A 24,983-nucleotide genomic window follows, 5' to 3' on the forward strand; every position below is an offset into this window, starting at 1 on the left:
TGGGAGGGACCTTAAAGATCATCTAGTTCCAACTCCCCTGCCATGGGCAGGGATGCCACGCACTAGATCAGGTTGCCCAGGGCATCATCTATCCTGATCTTGAACACCTCCAGAGACAGGAGGTATTCACAACCTTTCTGGACAGCCTGTGCCAGTGCCTCACCACCCTCTGAGTGAAGAATTTCCTCCTAATCTCAATCTCCCCTCTTTTAGTTTGAAACCATTCCCCCTTGTCCTGTCACTGTCTGATTGAGATGATTATTATCTGATTACTAACCCCTATGTTTTCATAATCCTGGTAGACTTATTTCCAATCCAACTACTGCACCTTGCAAAGTACATCAAAAAGGATTGTTTCTACTTTGGAGAAATGGCTTAGTAAGGCAGTACAGATCAGATCAGCCAAGGTGCAGGAGCTCTCATACTATTTCTTTAACATTAAAGAATAGCGCGTAGGAGATTTCCTCCAACACTCAGTTTCACCTCCCTTAACAATCAACTCTCAAGTAAAAAAAAATCAGCTCAACAGCCTACTGATATTCTGCCCAGCCATCTCAAACTCTCCTTTGCCATAGTACCAACCTACCTGATCCATTTGCATGTTACACTTCCACCTCAAAACACTGAGAACACTTTATATTACATCTTTAAGCCAAAGTACTAAAGTGTCTGTACTGCTTTTCCTCTTTCCTTCCTATAATGAAAGGAGTTATTTTATTTCCAAGGCTGGAGGGGGAAAAAAAGACAAATATATATATATGTCTGAGCCAAAGCAGCTTTTTTTTTTTTTTTCTCCCCAGTTTGACTTTTCACTTCTCACTACTGTGAAGTCTGAGTATCTCCAATCCAAAAATAACCAATGGCTGGAGTTTTGGCAGGGAGGACTTAAGAGAAAAGCATTTCCAGGCATTAATAACGGTTACAGCTGGGGATCAGTCACCACACGTTCAATTGTAAATTCAGACCTATTGCTATGAAGAGAAAACAGCACTTCCAGTGCTCCACTGCTCTCCCTACAGCAGGTGTCATTACCCACACCCCCTCTCAGCTTTGCTGTGTGCCTCATCTCCTGCTAGCCAGCTGCACCCTTGGTCTTCAGAGCTCCCTACCTTCTTCCTGCAAGGATAGCTTTGCCAGAATATCGTTGCTGATAGCTTCAGTGCTCTTCAACATTTCTCAATCTGCAGACCTCCAAGCATTTCCTGACAGAAAATGGGGTCCTATCAAGTGAACTGAAGCCTAATAGGAATAGATTCAGTTTTCTCATTTACCAGTCACGGCATTTTGAAGTAAAGCACTAATATCTCTCTTCTGCACTCTCCAGACATATGCTAAATGCTACCGGACAAGTTCTAAAAGAACAGTAGGAGTAAGAAACACCTGAGTTATTTCTGGTTTGGTCAGCAGCTCACTGGATTACTTTAACCTTTTATTTCTTTCAGCTTATTCCCTATAAGATGCAGAAATAATACTGCACTTGCAGCTCACATAGGTATTATAAAACTCAACATTCAAAATGCTCTGATAGTCTTAGAGGAAAGGTGCTAATGAGCTGAGAAGCATGATTATCATCTCAGGCATGACCTGTTGCATTTTCGCTGCTCATACTAGCATCTGCTTCACACCCCATTACAGGAAGCTTTACCAGTGGAGCTTCCTACCCAGCTGTAGCACCAGTAAGGGAGCAGTGGCGTATTAAAGCACACTGCACATCAAGTCTGCTTTTTTAAAATGCAAGTTTAATTTTCACAGGCCAGACTTTCAATGCGCTATTTCGTACAGCTGCCTAAATAGTGTATACAGGTGTGGCAGACAAGAACGCACATCAGGTGAGAGCTACTTCCAATTCTTTTCCAGTATTTGTGCATGTCACAATTTGGTACAGCTCCTGCAATTTTTACCTGTGAAGCTCTAAATAGAGTACCTATTAGATCAAAATTGCTTTAAAAAAAATGAACTTGTTTACTGCAACATGCTTTTTTTGGTTAATATAACAAAATTAAAAGGAAGTTACTGATTCAACATCTGTTTTGCATTTTTTTCTCTATAGATGCAAATTACCTCCAACTGAGGCAGCACCACTCACAACAAAAGAATCATAAAACATGATAAATATCCAGTACAAATACAACTGGCATATAACTCTGATGACTGCATCACCTTCTCTACGATCCATTACATACCAATCACATGCATATCAAACAGCCACATCACTTACAGAAAAAGAACAGTCCTCCAATGCCAGTTTCTGCAATTCCAGACCTACATTACATTCTGCAAGGAAAAAAAAAAAAAAAAAAAAAAAAAAAGCACATATTCTTTAACAGATTATCAGTACACGTACAAATAAATTTTTTTTTAAAAAAAAAAAAGTGAAAATGGAACAAGCAGTTGCTAAACATGCAGAGGAATGAGGAGATAACCTCAAGCAGCCAAAATCCAGACTTCAATACAGAAGTCAAAATGTCAAAGATCTTGGGGCCAGTATTAAATTAAATAGAAACTAGGACTTCTCTTACTTACATTTAATTATTCACTTAAACAGAATGTCATGTAAATCAAGCAAGATAGATTCAGTTTAAATTGTGGTGATCTTCAAATCTTTGTATACTCATCACTGTACGATCCATACACACAGCCATACACTCCCATTGCAAAGGTAAGGAATGTTACCACCACGTACAAGAAGTTTCAAGCTCGCACTTCAGGCAGTGCTCCCTAAATGCAGCTAACACATTTAGCACAGCCAATGCAGCATTCTCCAAGATTATCAATGTTACCTGTTCTGACTAAAGATCAGCAGCTCAGGATTGGCTCAAGTTAAACAGTAGCTGCTTATTGCAACATTGAGAAGTCATACTTCTGTTTTGTTTATGTTTTTTAAAACAAGAACTTCTTCCTAACTACTCCTCATGCAAAGCCTGCATTTCCCCCAGGCACAGTATGCTTTAGCACTTCATTAGATGGACAACATTGAGCTTATTTAAAAATAGGCAGGCAGTGTCACAGCTCATTTGCTCTGATGCAATTGTCAGAAGGTAGTTACAGCCCGCATGCCCAACCACAGGGAACATTTGGCATAAAACGACACAGCAGGAACAGTGTTTTTTAATATAACAAAACACATTGGTTTGGCAGAAGGAGGCTTTCATGCTGCAGGCAAATGGGAACCTATGCCCCTCTCATTTCTTGCAATGAATTTCTGCTGAAGTTCAGGAGATGTGGCACTCAGCCAGTTTTAGGAGTTTTAATGAAGTCACAGTCACCCAAGTTCAGTTTCTTTTTGAGTAGTAGAAACATCCTGCATGAAGTGGTACTAATGTAAATGAACCCAAGCAGTGTTAAGAATTATCCTCGGTTACTTCAAGAGCCTCAACAAATCCCTAAGGGAGCAATACCCACAGGGACCCACAAAACAGCAGCTCAGTGGTATGGCAAACGTTTAAATTTGAAGTGTCATTATTTGGAATCACATCTGTAACAGCATACGTACCTATTTCCTACCTGTGTTTCATGCCATTCTTCCTTGCTTTCATTACACTACTAACACAGAACTGACACCGTCACGTAACAGTACCATGTATCTGAAGCGCCTGTGAACTGTTGAGCCATCTCCGCAGATACCTGGCTAAGTGGATAAGAATGAATGACAGGAGAGGAAAGACAACAAAATACTGGGGAAAGTTGCAAGGATTTTGAAGACCTTCAGCGAGTCCCCAGGGAGTAAGAATATATAGATCCAAGGATACACAATGCATAAATAAATATCCACACCATGGTTGACTTCACTTCAGTGCTCTAATATAGAAGGGCAACACTACAACAGCTTAATAAATATTCCCTTTACACAGCAGCTTTTCAGATTATTAAAAAATCACCCTTTCAATTCAATGAACCTTCCATAATTTCATTGGGTTTTCCCACACAGCAGTACTAGGAGACTACTCAGCAGTTATGCATCTGACAAGATCACTGTAAAGCTTGGAGCATTTAATTGAAAAAAGCAGTGTGAATGTTTCTCTGCCCTACTGTACATACACACATCAGGTCAATTTCCTCCATTTCCTAATATGATCTAAAATCTATTGCAGATTCACTTTAAAATATGTATCTTATGTCCTTAATGCCTTCTTCACTATGTCATGGTACTGAAATATTGCACGTTAAAATGTAACATCAAATTCCTTAGTAAAGTTGGCTTTCAATCTCATAAAACCTTTTTTTTTTTTTTTTTTTTTTTTTTTTTGTACTGCCTCAGGCATTTTTTCCCCAAATTGATCAATGCGTAGGTCAGTTCCTTCACTCTGCAATGAGCGTGAAATATTTGCCCAGATGAGAAAAACATGAAGAATTACAAGAGCTTAGTAAACAGTATGAAAATACAGCTGCAGGTAAGATTTTAGACAGCAACACCAATGATAATCCTCTAAAATTAAGTAAAAAAAAAAAAAAAAAAAAAAAAAAAAAAAAAAAAAGATTAAGATATTGTGAAAGTAGTTTCAGAGCAGAGAAAATACAAAGAAAAAGGAACGAAACCTTATAAAATGCAAAAAGATAGGGAACCCCTGAGGTCATGCATTGTAACAGAGCCCCAGGAACTCTTGGCATCACAGGAGGAAATGAGAGCGAACAGTGATGACAGCCATCAATCTGTAACACATTTAGTTGCCACGTTCATTCACGTGTATGACCTGTGGTCATTTTTAAATCAATAGTTTGAAGATCTGAGAAATAGTGAGAAATAGCTACCTGACCCAAAGCCAGAGAAGGGGAAACATTAGCAAGGTTCTCAAAATTAGAGGAAAGCATGTTAGTCAAGATCCTAAAATTCTGAAACACAAGTTCTCCTTAATGTTGTGTTTTTACGACTTCAATGCACGGATTCAAAAACCTCTCTGGGAAACACGTTCCAGACTCTCCCACTCTCCAACCTCCCCCAAACCCTGCAACGCAGCAACTTTAACAGCGAACAGCCTCACAAGGACATCAGACACTTCTCTCGGCACTCTGATGCGTCCCATTTGGACCTATAGGTCAAGATTTCTCAAGAGTTCCTCAAATATACGCTTTTCATTTGTCTGGAAAAAGTAGCCCTGGGTGATACAGTGACCCTACAGAGCAAAGAATTAGATCAAAAGTTATCTCCTCTTGCTAAAATATAAAACCCTCTTTGGCAGAGGGAAACTGTTCTATCCTCTTCAGTGCTAATGTTGAGGGAATCAAGATGATTTCTCTTACGAGATAGCACCTCATCAACAAGCTGTCTAAACACAGGAAACACTATTTCAGCAAGGCATAAACTTACACATTTTATGCTGGTAAGATTAAGACTAAATACAGAAAGCATCTGTAAAGTGTTTTTAAGTTCATATTTCTAACAAAATGTTGATTTTTAAGACCAAGTTCGTTGTAATACTTCTACAAGTTACTACACAGCATGGAGCCCCATGGAGTCCCACAGGGGAGGGCCAGGCTGGGGGTTAGGGAAAGGTTCTGCACTGAAAGGGTGGTCGGGCACTGGGACAGGCTCCCCAGGGCAGTGGTCAGAGCCTGCCGAAATTCAAGTGGCTGTCAAACAGAGGGTTTGATTTTTAGACAGTTTTCTGTAGAGCCAGGAGTTGGAGTCAATGCTCCGGTGGGTCCCTTCCAACTCAGGATATTCTATGATTCTATAAAGATTACCCAGAAAGGAAATTTGTTGTAGTAGGACATGTAGTGCATAGGCCTGCATTTTAATTGCATAATAGCCTTCATCTTCTTCCAGAACAAAGTTTAAGCTGAGGAAGAAACCAAGACAGAGGCTACTGATCTTAGAATTAGCATGTAACCAGTAAGACAACTAGACAAGCTTCGGTGCCTCCAGGTGTCAAATCTTCAATGCATGTAATTTCACAGCCTACAAACTACGTTGGTATTCTGTAATTCTGGCAGTAGGCAAGTAGCTTCTCCTCGCACCCATGGACTTTTGTTTTGCTGATTTACATGCCATCGAAACTACTATCAGTATATCTAGTAATATCTGTATCAGAACCTAAAATTGCATCCACATATTACCTCTGTAAATATACTTTTCTAAACGTAATTTGAAGTATACAAACAGCAAGAGATCTGAATCCCCATAGAACAGCCAACACTTTGTATATGCTGCAATAGAAAAATAAGTCACCCAAACCTGGTTTGTCTTACAGCTATAGCTTGAAGTAGTACCTTTAAATTACAGCTGACGAGCAAGCGGAAGACCTGCACATTTAAACATCCGAACTATCCCCAGCTCTCCCAAGTCCCAGAACATCTGCACTAACAGTGATGCTATCAGCAGTGCTATCAAGGCTCAACAGATCAACAGTGAATAGTAGATCTATCAGCAAAAGTGGAGAGAGCTATTAAAAGCTAACTGAGCAAGATGTCCCAGTGAGGTAAATTGTATGCAGAGATAGGTTCTAAATTCGATTTTATTTTCAATCTTTTCACACATATTTGACCCATACTTTTAATCGCTTCCTTGAAAAAAAATTAATCAGAAAAATAAAGGATAAGAATAACATACAGTCTGGAATATGGATTTTATTTTTTGTGTTAAGAACTGCATCTCACAGCAGTCACTGACATGAGGCACCCCCCACCCACAATATCAAATACTGTAAAACCATGAAGATGTAGCCCCTTTAAGAATGTGGTTAATACTCTGGATAGAAAAAAAAATAAAAACACAGGCATATGGAAGAGAAAAAGAATATAATACAAGCTAAAGGACTATGAAGTCTTTAATTAGTTCTGCAATTTACTGCTTACTTCATATGCTGATGTGCTTTTTTCTTTTTCTTTCCAGTGGAGCTTTTATGAGAGAAGGATAGTAAAATGGAAAGAAACCAGAAGATAAATACATACCATTTGAAGGAAGGGCAAACAAACAACAACAAAAAAAGGACAAGAGTTTTGACCACGAATCAAGAATTATCTTGCTAAACAACCACTTGAGATTTTGTTTTGTTTTTTTTCCTACTTTTCCCACTTTTCCCCTTCCAAAAGTATTCTGAAATAACTGCATTGCCTGCAGCAGTTCCACGGACAAGACTTAGTCTGAAAAGTGGCAACCGACCTCAAGCCACTGTAACAAGTTTGTGCATTCAGGAAGCAGTGGGACAGGCTGCAAAGGCAGTGAGGCACTCCAGCGGGCGACTACAGACATTCGTGTACAAGGAGGGGAAAAAAAGATTGTACTAATAAAACAAAACTGGGGGCTACAAAAGTAAAAGCTGCCACCAGTTTGGCTCTGCAAAGTGTTCACTTTTGGTGCCCACCCCAAAAGTGTTTAAGACAGTTAACTTCTATTCGTTTTAAGGGTTCTTCACTCCTTTTTCTCCTTGCATTTCTTGTCTTCAGCATGGTCATTGTGACAGTATATAAAATGTCCTCAGGAGACTTTTGCAGTGGGAAAGACCAAGCAATTACACCTGAAATGGAAGGGATCTTGCTGTATCACAGCAAGGCAAAATAGTAGACAAGCAAAACAGCACTCAAGTGCTGAAGCTAAACTGAATAAATTGCTGGGTTTTACCACATTAACATGCATGTTACCTCATCTGTAGAGTCACTATAATTTCTCAAGAATTTCCTAGGTCCCAACCTATAAGAAAAGAGATGCGTGAAAAATAGTTAAGCTGTATCCTATACATTCAAGAAATCAAGTGCTGGTAACCGATGAGAAAAAAGAACCTCTTGACACCGAAAACTACAGTAAAATTACAATAAAATAATTCAAAAAGTAATAACTCTTACAGATGGCATGAAAACAATTTTGACATATAATCCAACATAGCATAAACTAAACAAGATCTGTGGGATTTGGAAATTATAGTTCCATATGGCTGCTGTTACACCGAACCACCAGAGATTATTCCCAAGTTTGACAAACTACTTGTAACAATTATCTAAACAAGTAGGTTAAAATAATTTTTCAGAAAGGTGAAGAACCTATCAAAGAAGTCAAAATTGAATGAGTTTAACATTTGTTAAGCTACAAAGAATACTTCATTGATGTTTTTATAAATCAATGCTGTTCAAATATCATACTAAAGCTCGTAAGAGAAGCAGTAACATAGAACAGGTGTTGTAGGTCACCACTACATAAATAACCTCAGAGGAGCAAACCATGCTCAAATTAGCACCATAAAGCATTCATGTCTCATATGCTGACAACCTGTAGTCCGCAGCTTCCATGTAAGAGCATTTCGTATATGAACACATTACTTTTCCTCAACAGGGATTCCTATCAGGATCTATTTGTAGCGAGAAGCATTCAACATTACTTTTCCTTGACCAGTACGTAGATTTGAAAATGGCAATGGCCACAAACTTTGGGATAATCTCCCATTTCTTATAAATCCTAATAGAAGAAGAAACCCAAGCAGATTCTATGGAAAACATTGGCAACAGAAAAGATTGCAGGCAACTACTTTTCTCTAAAAGATATTAAGTAGGTGATGGAACTATAAAGTATGCTATGAGAGCAGCAGATGGAAAACTGCTATATTTTCTAAACAACATTTTAGATTATGTGCTAAATTGAAACAGCAGGTCAGCAACAAGGTTTGAAACAAAACCCAGTCAAGTGATCAAACTTGAATCTAAGTTAAAATACTTCAATAGTTTTAAAACCAATTTCCTGCTACGTGGGAGGTTCAGCACAAAAACAGAAGTGTTTTTTTTTTTTAATTATTTTATTTTTTATTTTATTTTTAATTCTCCTTTGAGTTATTCTCTGAATTCTCCACTGCACCATGGAGCACACAAGCATATAGACAACACACAGAGCATATGCATATAGATGAAAGGTATTCTTTTTCAATTTAGACCTTTACCATAAAAAAAGACTCAACACAAAGTTCTAGAAGTGATACAAATAGAACTGAAACTAGTTTAGAGAGCCCTGTAAGATTTCAAACCAAATACACTATCAAACTTAAGATCTGCCGCAGGATGAGGCCAATGAAAAACTTTTTGTTGTTGGGTTGTTTTTTTGTTTGTTTGTTTTTAAGAGATTTAAGAGATTGCAGAAATGTCATTACATCAATAGCAGAGAGATAATCAGTGACAGTAATGATCAGTAACTGGTAGACACGCCACTGTACGTAGGTGAATACTCAGAAGGAAGGCAAACTCCCAAATTGGCTAACACAGCTTTTCTTATGTTGTGCAATTCTGGCACTGCACCATTGTACGGAGATTTGAGTGGTCATAGATTGGGACTATTTCTACAGCAAGACTGATTTGGAAGAAAGTAGAATGCTGTTGATTAATGCCCTTATTGATCTCCCAAATTAACCCAATCAATGAAGAGCTGACCACAAGCACAATAAACAAAGACTTCAAAATGATCACTAAAAACTCTCTCTGAATAGATCAGTCCATAGTACTTGCATTCACTCTGACTGAACAGCTTAATGTAAACAAGAACCAAGACTACATAATTTTAAGGTCTTATTTTGATTGGAAATATTCTTTTAGAATTAGCACACTGACAAAAATACATGCTTAAGTTTACAGACAAATTTTGAACACTACCTTTGTCCCACAAACTTCAAAATGTTCATTGATTATTCCTATGATGTTTGAAAGTATTTGATTTACTTGACACTAGCTATTATTGTCTGAAGACACCCATATTTCCATCAGCAAACCTAGCATTTTTAATACATTTCTTGGTTACCTGGTGGAAAGCCTTGGCAATTTATATATGGTAACTTTCCTTTTTCTGCTTTTTAATCCCCCCACCCCCCACCTCCCCAATGCTAAATACATTTAGCATGTATTAAAAAGCAACACTACTAAACTTCCTATATGCAGTCTCCTCCAAACATTTTAAATAGCAGATGCACAAACTCTGTATGTGATGTGCCAGAAATTAATTGTCTCGACTTCAGGTGTCACAGAATCACACAACTCATTTATTTCAACAGGTATGTTGTGATTTTGCTTCTTTAACTACAGATTTAAAGTAGCAGGATATGGTCTAAAATATACAGTAACAGTCAAGTGTCATCTTGGTGACTCACTACAGCATTCTCAGACATTGTAATTTTACTGTATTTATACAGAGCAACTAAAAATTCATCTGTCTCAACTTAACGGCTGGAAAATACATGGAAGGCATGAGTAACTAATTGTGGAATGCAATTCCTCTGCCTTGAGGAACACGGTCATTAATTTAGATAACCATTCTGGAGAATGGTCCAATTACTTTGGGGAAAAAAGGTTTAAGTTGCATACATCGTTCACCACTGGCTATATCCCCAGACAGCAAGCATATTTCACACCTCCATTTCCTTTCACCAGAGAGATCTCATCCACATTTCAGAGGCTGTTCCCACGGCCAAGTGAGGTTTTAAGATGCTTTCAGGCCTTACATGCAATATAAAAGAAAATACTCCCATTACACTATTTAGGCACTTCATTTGGCTAGCCAGTCTCCCTAGAATCCTGCAGTATTCAGGGATCAGAGGATCCTCCAGAGAGGAAGCCTGAACCAAGCTCTTAGTCACCATCCAAAAGATCATCTCCACCTTCTATGCTGGTTATAAAGCAAGCCTATGAAAACCGCTTGGCTAACTTAACAGCAAGGAGCTACCTGGCAGAAGTATTTTCCAAAACGTCAACCCAAGATTTTCTACACAAAGACCAACTACCAACTGATGGGGCAGGAACATAGACCAGGGTGGTATATGAAGATATGCTCAGGCACGGTGCCAAACACGGCAGGAATACTGAACAGAAGAACTTGTATATTCATATGATAAATTTGCTTAACTACTACCAATATTACCATTGCTCAAATAAGTAAACCAGACACTTCTGATAACACGTATTTAAATAAAATACAGTTCTAAATTATGTTTTTACCTATAACTTAAATTCTCTACTACAACTTTTAATCCCACCTGGTAAGAACGGAGGGAGTAGAGCAGTGATTGGTTCATTGAGTTCTCCTGTAAGATGTTGTTTACATTCAGAAGTTTTGCCACAGGACAAGGAACTGAACAGACATGGGATAACTTGTAATTAGCAATGTAATGGAGCAGATGTATACCAAATTACAGAGACCATTGTGCACTGGAAGCTGATCACTAGCTTGTGAGCCTGAAGTGACTCATCTGTTGCATTATGAACAGTGCTCTGATCAGGAAGTGTTGGTAATTTGTAGAACTACCTTGTACTGACAAAGTGTCGAGACTGCTATTTAGAACTGTAACTTCTGATTGCTTCTCAACTATTATTTCCTTTCCCATCTCATCTCCTCTCAAGAGCAATGACTAATACACAAGGGTCACAAAATGTAACAAGCAACAGTTAGATGATGGCAGGGAAAAAAAAAAAAAAAAAAGAGGAACCCTGGAAACCAGAGATCATTCTCCTTGGCCTAATCTTACATTTCCTTTGACATCAAGCCTCCAATTAATGTTTCAAACTCAGATACCTCCTCTGTTTCTCTCAGGGCTCCTCATGACATGGGTGACAGCTTATTTCATTTGGTAAGCCATCAACTTTAAGTGTTTTACTTGACAGGATTGAGCTGCCCTGTCTCCTCTGGTAAATCCCCTGGGGCCAATAAATAAGTGATCATTGTCGGTGAAAATGGGTATATGAAAATACTAGGACCACAGCTGTAGGCTTTTCTCACTAACAGCCCTTCAGCACAGTGCCAAGCACCCTTCCTGAACAGAACACCATCTAGCACGCAATACAAGAAATTGTCTCCAGACAGGCTTCGACTACTGGTTGAAACATAACACGAAATAGCTCTTGCAATTGGATAACAAACATATCCTAAACATCTCATCCAACATCAGTGATGAAAAACCAGTAACAGAAAAGAGACAAGAATGCAGGAATACCTAAGAAGTTAAAAAAATAAATTAGATTGTCACCAAGAATTACCCCACCTGCATTTAACTAGTTTCTTGGAAATTTCTAATTCTTTAATGAAATGTGGAAAAATGCAGTCCACTTCTTCTCACGACATACTGAAGCAGATAAAAATGATATAGATCCCTCCAGTAAGTAGCTGAATGAGCTCAGATGCTCATTATGGCTTTATAAACCAAAAGCATCAAAAACATTGTGTGACCATGTTGTTTGTTACCTTTATTTTTGTAGAACCTGAGCTGCTACTTACCTATTTGAACAAGAATTCTAATGCAGTTAAATTCCATGAAATCTAAAATTCAGCTCAAAAACAAATATACCAATATCAGGAAACACACTGATAGCAAATATATATTCCATTAAAACAAAACAAACAACACACACTAATATCAACCTTGTTGATTCCTTCCATATCTCTTTCTTTATACCATCGTTCAGGCCCTAAGGATTATACAGACAATGACAGAACACCCAAGCATCACAGACAGCAATAATAATAAAAAAGATAAAGAAGTTACTTTGTCTAAAGGGAGTAATCAATTTTGAAGCTCCTTCAAATTTGTCTTTAGAAATTCAATGTACATTTTTTTTTATTTGCAAGGGTTTCAAAAATGACCTAATATAGAGAGCGCGTATTACTCTTCAGTGAGATAAGCGTTACATGATAAACTGCTCCGGTGCTGACACAAGGCATAAACATGCAGCATCCATCAATCCATAAATCTGAAAAGAGCTAATGTAAGAGTTGTAACTAAGAGCCTCAGAAAGTCCTTTCTTCTTCAACAGTTACTATTGCACTACATTATTTGAACATAAAAATGCCTGTCTCTGCAGATACGTAACACATTGCATAACCTAATTCTACCTGCAGGACACTGGATGACAATTTTCGTTGAAATGAACAGGAATGCTGACAAAGGTCAGTCATCCATAACTCTGAGATAAAAAAATTGAGGGTATTTGTCAAGAGACAATCAAAGTAGCCAATACCAAGAATACCAAAAAATCTTTACCTTTTCTTGAATTACCAAATCTGTTAAATATTAAGAATAAATAAAATTTCATATTAATACTCAGTTATGTAATAGTGTTATCAAATTAATACTCATGGAAACATCTTTAACTTGTTCTGAACATTCTAGGTTGGTATTAACTCTATTTACACTCAAAACAGTAACTTATTTTCCTTCCTCACCCCCAACTCCTTCTATGAGTACTTGAATAAGGTCGTCCACTGCAACCAAAATTAAGTAGAGATTGGAGGAGAAACAAACTGATCCCACCTTCTCTTTTTTCTAGTTCTGTTATGTTGTTTGTCCCTAAAAGGTAAGGCATTTAGGGTGTAAATATACATCTTAAAGCAGTCCTAAAAAGCCTCACAATCCCATGCCCTGCTACTGCAGACAATTTTACCTACCTTGGTATCTGCTGGGCATAAGCTACCTGGAATGTACTACAAAATTGGTCAATGCGAATGATTGATGGAACAACTAGGGTAGAAGCTCTACATGAAAAAGACCTGTTACCCATCTCTAAGGGTAGAAGACGAGCTAACTGCAGACTAATCAGCCTAACCTCAGACCCTGGAAGGGGTTCGGAGCAAATCTTCTTAGAAGCAATTTCTAAATACATGAAAATGAACATAACTGGGGCAGTTAACCTGGATTTACCAAGGGTCTGATCAAATTCATTGCTTAGCATAGAGAGGTGACAGGTGCTGTGAACAAGGAAGGCAAGGGCAGTGAAAGTCATTTATCTTAACTTTAGATACTCCTTCTACAGTTTCTGTATCACCAAACCGGTGACATAACAGTTGGGTATATGGACAATATGATATGGGGAAAACTGGCTAGACTGCCAGGCTGAATGTGCCAGGCAGCTGGCAGCCAGTAGCAAATGGCTTCTCTCAGGGATCTGTTAATGCCCTCATTAACAACCTGGATGACTGTACAAAGGGCACTCTCTGCACACGTTCATGACCACCAGGTAGGGGGAGCAGTCAATATACCAGAGGGCAGGGCTGCTACTGAGAAGAACCTGGGCAGGCTGGAGAAATGATGACAAGAACCTCGTGAAGCACAACAAAACCAAATACAATCTTTTACAGAGAATGGAATAACTCCGTGCAATAACATAGCTGGAGACGGACTGGGAAGCAGCTCTGAAGAAAAGAAGGGGGAGAGCAGCCAATGGGAACCCAGGTAATTCTCAAACAAATCCTAGGCCTTATAGAATGGAATTTCATTTCTACAACTTTTCTACCATGTCTCTAGGACATGGTAGAGGCCATGCCTCTATAGCCTCCTAAATTGTTTTTCTCCCGTTTCAAAGCCTACCAAAATCAGTGTGAAATGACAAAGCCCAAATGCTACTCAGCATTAGGAAGATACCAAGTCTGCATCTAACTCTGACCCACTACGAGCTGCAAATGTATAAAACACAATGAAGGAATTTTATAGCAACAAAGAGTGTTAATACAGCAGAAAGGAAGGGATTGTTGCCAGAGGAACAGTGATAAGCAAGGCCGGCATTGCTATAGCAACCGGGTGACATCAACAGATTTTTCCTATTCAGTGCACCGGGTGATAATGAACTGACAAAACAGCAGCTTCTCTCTGTCTGCTCCCTGGAGGTGGGCAGAACCCCAAATTTCATTGTTTCACACTTAGGGCATGCCTAATTAGGAGGTTTACAGGTTTCTTGACATCACTATGTTAGATCCTCTAATGTCCATTTCCTGTGTGGGAGTCCAAAGAGAGGCACATTCACTCCAAAATAAAAGAACAGCTCTCGAGTCCCTTGGAACAAAGCGTTCTAAAGAGAATGAGGAGAGTCAAGGAAAAGATGGAAATACGGTCCATCACACAGCAGTGTGCCTCTCAGGGATCATCAGGCCACAGCTGATCAGGCAGCTGCACAGTGAAGTTTAAAACAGGATAAAATAGATTAGGTTTAAACTCCTTCCAAATTAAAGCTTACTTTTAAGCTTCTAAATTTTCCAAGGATAATGGTATCTTTCCAGACCACCTTATCGCATTGTGCAGAATGCTTTAAAAACAGTTAAACTTTTTGGTGGTGTTGGTAGTTTTGTTTTTGTTTTCTAGGACCTTGAATAGTATTATGTGCTTGATGAACTCGATAGAAATGAGGAAGTACATGGAAAACAATGGGTGATAATATAATATAAATAGAAAATAAAAACTAACTAAGGCATAAAGGAATAAGAAAAATATTTCAGCATTTATAAAGATCTATAATATCTGCATCTCAAATAACACATACAACCCCAGCTAGGGAAATTACACTAGTCTTGTCTGTATCAAAGGAATGAAGAAATTGCCCCCTGAAATTTGTTGCAAACAAACCCACAATGTAACCTGACATTTGTCCTACAAGAAGAAATGCTGAAACTTTATTTAAAAGCCCAAACCTTCCATCTACTTAAGCCTAGAATATCCCTGCTATTTAAGTACACAACAATAAGAAACACATTGATAAGCTGAAAGATTTGTTAAATGGAATGCTTAATTGAGTGGTTACAAGGCTGTGACTACGCCACAGCAGAATGTCTACCCAAGCTACTTTTGAACTGGGTTGCTTAGACACCAGTAGCAAAGCAGCTGCAGGACCGGTGCAACCTACGAACTGTTTCAAGATGCTGAACAAATATTCAAATAGCTCACAGGGAGTTTCTAGCTGCAACAATTAAGATGAGATAGACAAGTAAACCATACACACCCCAAACCTGGCTAACCTGGGAAGAACTACCTTACAACATGGTCACAGTGATGTATCCACCATAGCTATACCTAAGAGAGAGTCAAAGCTTAAAGAACTTATATTTTAACAGGATAACCAAAAGATAAAGTCCCATACAAGCCCAGCAACGTTCTTGGTAAGCAAGGAACAAGATTAAGGCTTCCCTATTATTTACATTGTAATAATACCTGGCATTATTTAAGCTTCTGAAATTGTTAATATGTTTGATTTATATGAGATTGTGTAAATGCAACTGAATTTGAATAATTTCATGCTATTTGAGACAGCCAAGAGGGCAGAAGGAATGATACAGGGAGGAAAAGTATCTGACAAGTTTTGATTTCTGATATTTGATCTCACAGTTCTGCCTTGTGAGGAAGAAATTATCTGCAGCCAGAATTGAATTCTGTTCTCAACTCAAAGGTTACAGGCCTGGTGGACACGATATGAATACCTAATGATAAGTCCATCTGTTGGGATTTTGCCTTGTGGAAGAAACACTACTTTGGGGCAAGACTCTCCTTGGATCCAACTACCCCGTGCCAACAGTGTGTTAGCATTTCAAGCTTGTAACAAAGGTGAAATTATCTCCCATATAAACCACAAACAAGGACAAAAGTGCCTTGCAATATTAAAAATATGAACCATCAGAAGTAAGGTAGTTTCAGTTCACAGATTAAGTCCGAAAGCACTCAACACTCTTGTACATTTAAGATCAGAAAATAACAAGTGGCTCTTACAAAACATGAAAAGTAGCAGTACACCTATTTGTGCAGTTTCATTGTTTCAGATAAAATTTGGGAAGACAAAGAAATAACTTAGCAGAGAAACGAAACTCAACACTAGGATTGTACACAAACCACTCATAACTAGAAATTGTTTATCAAATGCTCATCTGTAAGCATCAACAAATTACTGTATGCTCATGTGTCTCTATAAACCCAACGGATGTATTGAGATGCATTTCTTGAGCTGCACTCTCTAAGTTCTGGTACGAATGTTTTGTATTGTTCTATACTGCAGTTCCTAAGGGTACAAGCCAGAAGGCAGGTCTTCCACATTCTCCATCTTCACAGGGTACTGGAATTACTTAATCATAAGGGCTTAGTAATCCAAGGAAGAAACTTGGTTTTATATTTGTTTCTGGTAACATGGAGTCATTTCACTGCCAAAGACCTGGGTCCTGCCAACACACACTAGCAAGAAACAACGTAACCACTGAATTTTAAAGGCCACACTAAAACAGCCAGTAGACTAATGAATTGCTTAATCTGCTTGAGGAAAGAAAGGCTTTGCAGAGGGATTTGGATAGGCTAGTTCAATGGGCCAAGTCCACTCGGGGTACAATTCAAGCAAGGTTCCATAAACACAGCTCACACTGAATACCATTTGTCCTCGAGACAATGCTTTCATACGTAACGTTTGCACCATTATGCAAGTTGCTCAGAATAGATAGTAATCTCAAGAAGCACAGTGGAACTTATGGTTTTCTCTAAATGCCTATGAAATCATGTAGAGCCTTTCAGTTACATCAACAGGCTTTTGGTCAGGGCCCTTCAGAGTTTCTTCATTTGTGAAGCAGATGACACGTTGAGCAATTTAGAAAAGATGAAGCCTAGCATTCCCCACCTGCAAGCCATCTGTATCTAATTATCACAACACTAATTAGAATCATTATCAAGAGAGATTAAAGCAACAAACCCCTGACTCTTACAGTACACTTCACTCTTTTGGAAATTAAAAGACAGGCCACTTACAATGCAGTTTAAATTAATTTGTTTCAGTTACCTCTCTAACACCAGACATTTACTGAATGAGTTATGTTTGTCTCTGTGCCATAGCCTCTTGAATTTTTCATTGAAATAATAACCTATGCAGGCCATCTGAAAACAAAAGTGACAAAAAAACAAGTTCCCAGTGACTGATACCATAATTCCAGATACTAATGTGCACCAAAATGAAAATGCTCGTTTTCTACAAGGAAAAATATCTTTGTAAGTTGCTAAATGAGATCCATTTCATGCATGATAAAATTCATTCTGCGTACATTTCATTAAAACATTGCCATTTTGGACAGTTAAAAAGGAGTATGATCAAAAAAGTCGTTTAATTTACAGAGTAAGTACAGATGTAGCATTTTTTATAATTTCTTCAAGAAGTTCAGATCCATACAAACGTGTCCAAATACAACCTATAAAAGCACACTTATACATTGTGAACAGACTTGCTGCTAAAACCTTATCATTGTTCTGGGATATTTTATCTGCATAGGTGTCAAGTAAACATTCCACTGCTTATCAGAATCACAGAATTTGGGTTGGAGAAGACCCTTAGGATCATGAAGCCCAACCATCAACCTAACACTACCAAGTCTACCACTAAACCACATCCCTAAGTGCCACATCCACACTTCAAACATCTACAGTCCTTATACAGAACATTGTACACTATTTTTCTTGCACTTACCACACACATATTGCAATACAGTTCTAATAAAAGGCAATTTTATTTTCTGATAGGAAGCTTATTTCATTTTTATTAGCTTCTCTAGAAGTGGCAGTTCAATTAATCCTTATTCACATTTTCTAATAAGCAAGCGTCCAGAACTTTTAAGAATAAGAAAGTTTACCCAGCTGGAATGAATCAACACAGTTTTAATAACCTGATCCATGTTGAAATATACAAATATCTCACTTAAAAGACAAAAAAAAAAAAAACACCAACTACAACAACAACAACAACAAACAGAACTACCAACATTATTTTGTTGGTTTTGTTTGTTTCTTTGTTTTTCCTTACACCAGAAGTGCACTTGCTGAAAAGGTGAAACAAAACAAAAGGCACAAGAGAAAATATCCATTAATGATGTATATATTTACTAGTGCCTTACAGCCCACATTTCTCACCTTTCACTTTCACCAAGAGGAATCCCTCTAGAACACTACCCAGTTCTGGAAAAATACTTGGCCAAGAGAATGCAATACAGACAATACAGAGAAATGCGCGACTTGGTGAGAAAAGTTTTAAAATTCAGTTACAAATTAAATTTTAAGGTGTATAAAAGTGAAAATATTCAAATTGTAACTCCTTATGGCATTTCCTGATGGTGAACTGCAGGAAAAAAAAGTGTAGTTTGGTGAAATGGGATAAATCACATACACACAAAAAATAGCCTCGCAAGTCATCCCAGCCTTGAAATCTGCGAAGTTAGAGGCTTTCTAAAGAAAAAAGCTAAAAGAGATCCCTTAAGAAACCTCAGAACAATAGCCAATATGTAGTAATATTAAGCAATTATTCAGTAGTTGAACAGATGAGAAGAATTCAGTTGGGCCTTTCAAATTTCTAGTGGCTTTTTTTTACTTCTAGTTTTTCAAAAAATTTCAAAACATATTTACATTGGACTCTTGCTAAACTAACTAGTATCTTGAGGGTAGTTGATTGCTTTTCTGTAAACTTGACCATATGTCAAGCATTTGTAGTAATAAAGATGAAATAAGAGAAAGATTTGTCTTGTGGCTAAAGCAGCGGACAGAGACTTTTGAAGATCCTGATTACCTCTTCCAAGTGCTTTATCTGTTTATGCCCAGCCAGCAATGCCTGCCCCTCCCAATCACCTACCCATGAGAGTCAAAACATGACTGTTTGAGAGGACGTGCTCCCTTTCTAAACATGATTCCCAGAGGATGATCCTTAACAGACAAACTGGCTCACGGCTTCTCTCTTTAGGACCACTAAAAATCCTGCAATAGGGCTCCTTCAGTTCGGGCAGATGCTGTACTGAAATGGTGAGAAGGCTCGTATGTAGCCTAACTGGTCCTGCTCTATACAGGATACGTTTCTGTCATGGGATCTTTTCTGACCTGGACAGACCGCCTCCTTGTGTAACCACAACAGTCACTATAATCACTGCTAATCAATTGGACAGTATTGGACTCGGTTTGCAGTAAGTGACACTGAACAGTTTTATAAGCACCATTTCCACCATTTGACTGCTATGATACTACTGAAGTGTAATAAAACGCGGCATACAGATGGAGCTGTTATGCACCAAAACCCCAAAGAATAGAATTATGATATTGCTTATACATATAGTTCCCATAAACACGTTAGTACCAGACACACATTCTGCATTTTAATGTTTACAAGTCAGAGTTGAGCAAACTTACCTCATTAACTTTTCAGGTTACCGTTGTGGTTTAACCCTGGCAGGCAACTAAGTACCACAGAGCTGCTTACTCTCCCCGGATGGGAAGGGAGAATAGAATTGGAAAGGTCAAAGCACAATAACTCACGGGTTGAAATAAAGAAAGTTTACTACATGAAACAAAAGCCACACACACAAGCAAAGCAAAGCAAGGAATTCCCATTCACAGGCAGGTCTTCAGCCATTTCCAGGCAAGCAGCGCTCATCATGTCTTCTCTCAGCATTTGTGTTCTTCCACTAATGGGACAATGAGGGGATGAAAATACCATTTGATTCTTTTCTTTTCCGCAGGGGAAGAGAAGCACACCCTGTTAAGGTCATTTTTCACCTCCTTTCATTTACCACACAATCAAAACGCGAGGCCTGATTTTACGTCTAGGTTTCTATGACCATATTCATAAAATAGAACTGAAATATTTCATAGACTATCATATGAAGTTTTTACAATTCTTGAATTCCATGCATCAGGGCCATGTACTGTGCTCAGCAGAGCACCAGCCAAAGCTCTGGCCTCATTGCAGTACAACTGAATTGAATTAGAGAGAAAAAAAAATGCCTGTTGTCTTTGTCCTGTTCATTTAACTCAGGAAAAATATATAAGCTTCTGTTACAAACCTTGTTCTTAATACAGCTCCATTTCTAAGTTTGCATACTTGTTAATCTACAATGCATTGAAAAGGAAGTTTTTGTCTAGTGACCTTTTCAGTCTTCTTTCTTTCTAAAAATGCATTTTTAGACTAGATTCCTATAAATTAAATCCATATAAATTAAACTTGCAGTAACAGAAGGACTGAAACTGTCACTGAAGTGACAAGTTATATATGTTGTGGTATGATTCTGGTGGTTTAATCTTCCCTCTGCAATCAGCAGCACTCACAGCAGTAGACAGCAAAAGGAATCTGAAGAAGGAGGGAAGCAGCTGTATATCCTTGCAGCAGACGGGTAAGGAATGTGTCAATATGGACATCAGATCTGTGTGCTTTACACTGCTTTAGGCAGCACAACAAAGCAACGACAATCTTTTAGAAGAGATGACAGGCACTAGGTAATTCTTACTCGTTTGGGGTCACAGCACTTAAAACTTTTTAATAGCTCTTCCTTCCAGTTATGGTATGAAATCTACATCTACAGACCACATTTTTTTCTGTGTTTTTAACTTATTTTACAAGCACAAAATCTGTTACTATTTCACTTCCTACTGTTCTCATGATCTTCCATTTACTTCCTCAGACAGTTTTGATTTCTACCTAATAAATCAATGTGGTACACATCTAAGAGCTCTGTTAAATGGCAGATACCAGTGAAACCATTCAAGCAACTCATTCATACACAACCCCCCTGAGTGTCTGCAAGAGTCCTGGTACATAACCTATGCCGAGCGTGGAGATCCTAGCTTTCCCAGGTGCTCTTAGCACAGTTCGTAATAGATGTGCTGCATAGGATGTTATCGTGGATTACTGGGTTGCACTGTTCTTGTTCAGAATGAGGAAAGGGAAGGGAAGGGAAACCCACTGGTGCCAGATTTATGAACCGTAGCAAGAAACTAAGACCAATATCTAGACAACCTACCTGTGAAAAGCAGCATGTTTTAATTGACTAAACTTCATTTTTATACAGCAGAGCTGTTTATATTGCCATAAAACTTGTCCTTATAACATCCAATATAACTTCACTTAGATACAGAAGAAGGCATTTTAAACCTGTCTTTCATACTCATTTTCTCCAGAAAACAGTATTGTTCAAAGATCTTTCCTAATATTTGCAGCCTAACAGTCGCCAGTGGATGCTTCATAGAACCATGTGGAATTTCTCACAAACATGATCCAACCTGAATATAATCATTTTAAGAGATAGGTACTTTCTTTTCTGTCATCTTTTCTCTAATTGCATTATTATTGTTGTTGTCATTTTTGGGCTGGAAAAACATAAGAAAAGCAGATTTACCGTTTTTAAAAATGTATGAATTAAGGATGTTAGTTGTAGAGTGTTGCAAGGACTTTTTACCATGACTTGAAGGAATATCCTTTAATAATTATGTTACATCCATGTGCTTTCTGTATTAATGACATTGCTATGGCTTCCATCATTGTCCTCCCTCAGAAGGATCTAACTCGTGTATGAAATCATCTGAAAAATGATTAGTACATCAGGATTGCATGATGAACAAGTGCAAACACAATATGCTCACTTTGGTGAAATCTCATTAGACATAGCTTTTACTGCAAAGCCTTGGTGCCTTTGTCCCATCTTCAGTGAAAGGCCTCTGTTGCTCCCAGGTCCTGCATATCAGACCGATACTGTTTCAGCTGCTACTACCACAGTGCTCCTTCTCCACTTCCTACCTTGCAGACTGACTGTAGCCACAAATTTCCTTTCTACCTTTTTTTCTTTAACTGGTACCAAGACTGACAACAACAGCTGCCTCCTCCCCTGCACTCCTGCCTAGGCTAATGGTGAGGTTTGCTACCCTTGCAATGGACAGGCAAGTTATTACGTAGCCCAGTCAGCTACCAAAAACCCAGGTTCTGAGCTCTATTTAGCTCAAACATCTTCCTCCGAGGATGCTTCATGAGCTGAATGACAAAGTCTCTATCAGCAAGCCTCTGTGGCTGCATGGATATGATGCAGAACCAGCTGTACATGTTTTAGAGGTTTCCCTGGGGTAAGGTAACTTAAACGGTGGGTAGAAGGAGAAGAAAACCAAAGGCTGCCACGCTGTAAGTTTGTTTCCTTTACAATATGTTACAGTGCAGCTGCTTTAAAGTGTGATTAAAGAAAAGTAATGAGATTTTGAAAGACAACTCAGATGAGTAAAAACTGATAACACATGAAATACTGTTTAACTTGGGCTAAAACTCAAAATGAATCACCAGTGGCATACCAACTTAAGAGCAGTTCATCTCCAGGCCTATTGAACTTCAACAAAGCAGTTTCAGAAGTACAGAGTGCTGTGCACTGAGGGTGGTCTGCCACTCAGAGTTCATACATTAGTATCTAACAGGTGTACTTTTCTCAATTGTTCTGACAAATTTACTTTACTCTGGAAAACTGCTTTCCAGTAATTCTTCAATTTTATGTTCAATTTTGTGTTGTGTCAAAATAGAGTCTAGTTGCCCTACACAAACCTTATCAACTCACTGGTGCCAGTCTTTCATATCCTTGAGATCAAAATCTTTTCCTTAAGATGTTTTGATGTAACATCAATTGGAAACATCAATCCAGATTGCATCAGCATCCTGGAAACTCGAAGAATCATTTGTGAGTTGATTCCACTCTAACTCAGACTAAATGTATGTTGACACAGCCTGGAATGGCTTGCATCTTACTTTGACTATGTTATTTTCTTAAAAACTTGAGTATTATTTCTAAAGATATGATCAGTCTACTGCTAGTTTTCACTGTTCCAGAATGCTCATCAGGTTCTCATATGCTATTTCAATCTACTTGTAAACTGGAGTTTAAAAACCAACCAAACAAGAAATTGTCACATAAGGTCAGTGGCAGATTCACCTGCCAATATCAAAAGAAACGAGATCTGGCTCTTCACATACAGGAGTTAGTCTTGGTAGCATACTGTGAACAGATGTTGCAGTGAAACAGTTAATGCAGAAGACAGCAAGGCACAGTCTGGTAGTTCAGTTTGTAACACTTCAATATTTCAGAAGAGACTTTCATTTTTAATTCTCTAGACCTCTGCTATATCTGGACACACAAAAGCAGTGCCATCATATTAGAGACACATCATTTCAGACAAGTATTTTAATGAGTGAATTACAGTAAATTTATAGAAAATTAACTCAAAACTATGGAAAAAAAGTCTTTTAAAAGGTGTAAGCATGAATTCTAAGTGTCCAGCTCCTCTTAGAAGGGTATTAACTGCTATTTTCGTCTCTGAACCTTTTCCTTTGGTTTCAGTTAAAGACATACTTTTGCAAAACAGAATTGATAAAATTTAAAAACAGTTTTCCTTGTTCAGATGCTGAGATTAAATTTCAAATTTCAGGTCATCTTCCAATTCTGTTTTTCAAGCATTAGCATGATAGATGTCAACTTACTGAGGCTGTCATTAAGGAATTGGGTAAAATGGGAAGTTCTGGGTTGCTCAGGACTTAGAATTCTTCCCCTACCCATGTAAGCCTTCATGTCCATTTTAGTAGGACTTATACATGCATTCTGCCTTGAGCACAATGGAGTTTTGCTCACATGATTATGTGAAGGAATAATTTCAATTGGAGTTCTTTATATTGTAAACTTGTGAAACTGAGAGCAACTGGCGGACATGCAAGACTATTTTCATTAATACAATCGTGTTCAAGATTTTTTGCTAAACAAAACAAACACACGCCCATTCTCCCTCCTCAGTTTTTGTTTTTCTTCAAATGAATTCCATTTTATAGGGAGTGGGAGGGGAGACAAAACAAAGAAGTCAATGTATGCAATCCTCTCTTCTTGCAAACACACTGAAATTATCTTGCAACTGTAGAGTTTGAATTTCTAAAATACTTTCACGTTATGACTGAGGGAGGTAAGGAAGAAAGAAATTAAAATCATAATTTACATTCCTGTGAAGGAAATTCCTCTTTCATGTTACATATGAACAAGATAAAATGATTAGCTAAAAATCAGCAATTTATAGCAGTCCCTGGAGGCATCAGCTTAATGGACCAGAAGTGCCTCTGAACATATGCAGTCTTTCATATCCAATGTATTTTATCCCTGTCTCTCAGAAAATTTATAGCATTTGACTTGCGCTTCTGTGCACATGTTTTTAAATTAAGACTCAAATAGTAATATTTATAGCTAGAAAGATTGTAAATAATTCATTTGTCCCATTTACATGCACCAAAGAAAGCTGAAGCAGACCATGGACAGAGGTCTATTTTGATAAAACACCGTGCACTACTTGCGAGTTATATACAGAATGGTAATATCCCAAAGTAATACCATTCATCCTTAAAAAATACGAGCTAACTTAGGTTTCTAAAACAACCTGAACAGTCGGCCAGCATAGTCTGGAAAGGAATAATGTTTTCTGGTGTATTGTTTAAGTTTGAGATGCAGCTTTCAAGCAAGTTCTCATAAACATGGGACTATTGAC

Source organism: Oxyura jamaicensis, chromosome 11 (genome assembly GCF_011077185.1).
Source record: "Oxyura jamaicensis isolate SHBP4307 breed ruddy duck chromosome 11, BPBGC_Ojam_1.0, whole genome shotgun sequence".
Classification (NCBI taxonomy): Eukaryota; Metazoa; Chordata; class Aves; order Anseriformes; family Anatidae; genus Oxyura; species Oxyura jamaicensis.